Genomic DNA, 5,533 nt, shown 5'->3' on the forward strand with positions numbered 1-5,533 from the left:
CACTTAATAAACTTCTCACTCTAGGCTTCGAGGCCGTCCGTCCCCTCGCCCCCTCCTCCCTCTCCTCCCTTCTCTCTTTCCACCGCCCGCCCCGCACGCCCCGCTCCTCCGCCGCCCGCCCCCTCGCCGTCCCCCGTTCTCGCCCGTCCCGCCGTCGACCCCCGGCCCGCGTCCTCCCCCGGTCCCGGGACGCCCTCCCTCCTCGCCTCCGCCAGACTCGTTCTCTTCCCCTCTTCAAAACCCTACTTAGAGCTCACCTCCTCCAAGGGGCCTTCCCACACTGAGCTCCCCCCTTCTCCCTCCGCTCCCTCTATTCCCCCCTTCACCTCTCCGCAGCTCAACCCTCTTCTCCCCCCTTTCCCTCTCCTCCTCCCCCTCTCCCGTCCCATCCCCTCAGCACCGTACTGGTCGCCTCTACTGTATATATTCTCATCGCCCTATTTATTTTGTTAATGAGATGTACATCCCCTTGATTCTATTTATCTGCTATTGTTTTAATGAGACGTTCGTCCCCTCGATTCCATTTATGGCCGTCGTTCCTCTCTGTCCGTCTCCCCCGATTAGACCGTGCGCCCGTCACAGGGCGGGGACCGTCTCTCTCTGTTACCGATTTCTACATTCCAAGCGCTTAGAACAGTGCTCTGCACATAGTAGGCGCTCAATAAATACTATCGAATAAATACTATTGAATGAATGAATATGTCTGTCATCATCATGCAAATAGGCTTTAATCACCTTTTTTCAAACGGCATTTGTTAAGCACTCGCTTTGTGACAAGCGCTCCACATTCATCAAGCTGGATACAGTCCCTGTTTCACATGGGGTCCACGGTCTAAGTTGGCAGGAGAACAGGTATTAAAGTGAGGAAAGTGAAACGACCGGTCCAAGGTCACACAGTAGACAAAGTGGGAGAGCTGGAATTAGAACCCAGGTCCTCTGACTCCGAGGCCCAGGGTCATTTCCTCTAGCCCACGCCGTTTCCCTGTTCTCTACCAACGACGTAGGCACAGAGGAGGAGAAATTATGGAGAAGCAGCGTGGCTCAGTGGAAAGAGCCCGGGCTTTGGAGTCAGGGCTCATGAGTTCGAATCCCGGCTCCGCCACTTGTCGGCCGTGTGACCGTGGGCGAGTCACTTCACTTCTCTGGGCCTCAGTTCCCTCATCCGTAAAAAATGGGGATGAAGACCGTGAGCCCCACGTGGGACCACCTGATTCCCCTCTGTCTACCCCAGCGCTTAGAACGGTGCTCGGCACATAGTGAGCGCTTAACAAATACCAACATTATCATCATTATTGTGTTTTCTTCAAACCCCTCTGCCTTCGAACGTGGAGGACACCCCTCTGTACTTACCGTGGACTTGTTTTTCTATCTATCCCTTTCAAGCATTTAAGGGTCAGGATTTATCTATTCTATTTCTATTATACGATCTTAAATTCACCTAACTAAATTCCTTCATCCGATCGTCTTTATTGCGCGCTTACCGTGTTGCTTGGAACAGTCGTGCTTGGAAGGTACAATTTGGCAACAGATAGAGACCATCCCTGCCCAACGACGGGCTCGCGGTCTAGAAGGGAGAAAAAAATGAAGTCGGTCTCCCTCTCTAGACTGTGAGGTCTCTGTGTGCAGGGACCCCGTCTACCAACTCTGTCGTAGAGAAGCCGCGTGGCTCAGTGGAAAGAGCCCGGGCTCGGGCGTCAGAGGTCACGGGTTCGAATCCCACCTCCACCACCTGTCAGCTGTGTGACTGTGGGCGAGCCCCTTAACTTCTCTGGGCCTCAGTTCCCTCATCTGTAAAATGGGGATTAACTGTGAGCCTCACGTGGGACGACCTGATGACCCTGTATCTCCCCCAGCGCTCAGAACAGTGCTCTGCACATAGTAAGCGCTTAACAAATACCAACATCATTATTATTATTATTATTATTATTATTGTACTCTTCCAAGCGCTTAGTACGGTGCTCTGCACATAATAAGCACTCAATAAATACCACTGATTGATCGACTGGGACGTTGTCAGTCAATCTTGGACCACGGAGCCAGTCCGACCATAGGGACCTCCGGGTTTGGCGAATGTCAGCTCCCTGTGGGCGGGGAATGCGTCTACTAAATCTGTTGATTGTACTCTCCCAAGCGCTTAGTAGACCTTAGTGGAGTAACAGCGTGGCCTAGTGGAAGGAGCCCGGGCTTGGGAGTCAGAGGTCATGGGTTCTAATCCCGGCTCTGCCACCGATCAGCCGTGTGACTTTGGGCAAGTCACTTAACCTCTCTGTGCCTCAGTTAACTTATCCGTAAAATGGGGATGAAGACTGTGAGCCCCACGAGGGACAACCTGATGACCTTGTATCTGCCAAAGCGTTTAGAGCAGGGCTAGGCACATAGTAAGCGCTTAAAAGTGCCATCAATTTTATTATTATTATTATAGTGCACGGGTTGGAGTCAGAAAGATCTGGGCTCTAATCCCGCCTCTGCCACTTGTCCATCGTGTGACCTTGGACAAGTCCCTTTACTTCTCTGGATCGCAGCTCCCTCATCTGTAAAACGGGGATTAAGAGTGTGAGCCCCAGGGGGGACAAGGAGTGAGTCCAACCTGATTGTCTTGTATCTACCCCAGTGCTTAGAGCGGCGCCTGGCACAGAGTAAGTGCTTAACAAATATACCTTTATTAGTAGTAGTAATTGAGAAGCAGCGTGGCACAGTGGAAAGAGCCCGGGGGCTTGGGAGTCGGAGTTCCTGGGTTCGAATCCCGGCTCCGCCGCTTGCCAGCTCTGTGACTTTGGGCAAGTCACTGCGCTTCTCTGTGCCTCAGTTCCCTCATCTGTAAAATGGGGATTAAAACTGGGAGCCCCACGTGGGACAACCTGATCACCTTGAATCCCCCAGTGCTTAGAACAGTGCTCTGCACATAGTTAGCGCTTAACAAATACCACCCTTTATTTTAGTAGTAGTAGAAGTAGTAATATGGTGTTCTTCACACGGGAAGCGCTCGATCAATACCGCCGATTGATTCATCGACAGGGACTCGGTAGGTCAGTCTTGGACCACGAGGGCAATGCCACCGTAGAGACAGAGACGTTTGGAGAATGTAAGCTTGTTGTGGGCAGGGAACGTGTCCGTCTCTTGTTGTATCGTCCCTTCCCGCACGCTTAGCTGTCTCTCAGGGTGGCACCTGGGGAGTTTCCAGTCCTCCACCAGTCTCGGCTACGAGAGGGAAAGTGAAGCAGAGGCCCGTCCGTGCCATTCCCAGCTCGGGCAGCGGCTAGCGAGCGGCAGGCCGTCGGCTACGGGTCAAAACTCCCCCGTGCCGGGCGGCAGCGGCACGGGAGGGAGTCGAGGGCGGGACTCAAGTCGATCGTGGGGAAGGAGGCGACCATCAACCCCTTCCGGATTTTTCCCGAGAAAACGGTGGATCCACCACCGGAACGAATGCGGACGGAAGTGGGGCGTTCTGAGAGAGAGAGAGGTGTCCGAGGCGTCGCTGTGGGTCAGAGACGACCCGACGGCACACGGGAAATGCTCAATAAATACCACCGAATGATTGGAGGATTCCCCAAGGAGGATGGTTTCAGGGGCGGCTCTACACAGCCATTATTCCCTTCCTCTGCTTGGCTAAGGCTCGATTTCAGCATCGCTAGTGAAGAGGGGGTGGTATGGGGGAGTGAGCGGGCCGGGGGGGGGGGGGGTGGGGGGTCAGGGTCCTACCCGGGGTTTTGGGGGATGAAGCAGAGTCGGGGTGGGACCAGAGTCTGTCCGTAATAATAATAAAAACGATGGCATTTGTTAAGCTCTTAGTATGGGCCAAGCACTGTTCTAAACACTGGGGTAATAATAATGTTGGTAATAATCATCATAATAATAATAATGTTAAGCGCTTACTACGTGCAGAGCAGCGTTCTAAGCGCTGGGGGAGATACAGGGTCATCAGGTCGTCCCACGTGAGGCTCCCAGTTAATCCCCATTTGACAGATGAGGTCACTGAGGCCCAGAGAAGTGAAGTGACTCGCCCACAGTCACACAGCTGACAAGAGGCAGAGCTGGGATTCGAACTCATGACCTCTGACTCCCAAGCCCACGCTCTCTCCACTGAGCCACGCTGCTGCTGGGTAGACACAAGGTAATCAGGTTGTCCCGTGAGGGGCTCCCAGTCTTCAACCCCATTTGACAGAGAAGTTGTGGCGTGCCCCAAGTCACACAGTAGACAAAGGATGGAGCCGGGATTAGAACCCGCGACCTCTGACTCCCAACCCCGGGGTCTTTCTCCTGAGCCGCATCGAAGACCCATCTCCTCCAAGAGGCCTTCCAGGACTAAGCCCCCCTTTTCCTCTTCTCCCTCTCCCTTCTTGTGTCACCCCAATTTGCTCCCTTTATTCATCCTCCCTTGCAGCCCCTCAGCACCGATGTCCCGATCTGTCAGTTATTTCGTTTTTATTACTGCCTGTCTCCCCGGTCTAGACCGTAAGCTTTCTGTGGGCGGGGGATGTGTCTGTTATACTGTTCTAGTGTACTCTCCCGAGTGCTTAATCCAGTTCTCTGCGTAGAGTAAGCGCTCGGCAGATATGATCCTCTGATACTGAGCGTTTCTTCCACGGTAGGTACCCGAAACATACACCTGATCGATTGACCGACCTCTCGTTTGAAGATCAATCACGATAATAGTAATTGTAATATCGGTTCAGTGTTTACTGTGTGTCAAGAACTATACTAAATTACAGGATGGCCAGTTCAGGCCCATTGGGTTCACACTTTTAGAGGGGAAAACGGGAATCGAATCCCAGTTTTACTGATGAGGAAACCGAGGGCCAGAGAAGTGAAGTTACTCGCTCGAGGTCGCACAGCAGACAAGTGGCAGAGCCAGAATTAGAACCCAGACCCTCTCACTCCCCGGGGCCGGTTCTTTTTCTGTGTGACGAGGCTCACGGTCTCAATCTCCATTTGACGGGTGAGGTAAATGAGCCCCAGAGGGTGAAACGACTCACCCGGGGTCACACAGCAGACGAGTGGCAGAGCTGGGATTAGATCCGAGATCCTTCTGACTTCCAAGCCTGAGCTCTATCCATTAAAAATAATAATGGCATTTGTTAAGTGCGTACACTGTTCTAAGCGCTTTGGTGGGGGGGGGGGAGGGGGACGGTTCCAGGGTGATCAGGTTGTCCCACACGGGGCTCACAGTATTAATCCCATTTTACAGATGAAGGAACTGAGGCACAGAGAAATCACGCGACTTGCCCCAAGTCACGCAACTGGCTAGTGGCGGAGCTGAGATTAGAACCCACGACTCTGACTCTCAAGCCCGGGCTCTTTCCGCTGAGCCACGCTGCTTCGCAGGTCATGGCTTCACTAGGCCGATCAGAGCGTGAGCCCGTCAAACGGCAGGGACCGTCTCTATCCGTTGCCGACTCGTTCATCCCAAGCGCTCAGTCCGGTGCTCTGCACATAGTAAGCGCTCAATAAATACTATTGAACGAATGAATGACTAGGTCACGCTGCTTCTCAATACTATCGATTGATTGATAAGATAGCCTCATCTCAAGAAGCT

This window comes from Ornithorhynchus anatinus, chromosome 4, assembly GCF_004115215.2.
Source record: "Ornithorhynchus anatinus isolate Pmale09 chromosome 4, mOrnAna1.pri.v4, whole genome shotgun sequence".
NCBI classification, from domain to species: Eukaryota; Metazoa; Chordata; class Mammalia; order Monotremata; family Ornithorhynchidae; genus Ornithorhynchus; species Ornithorhynchus anatinus.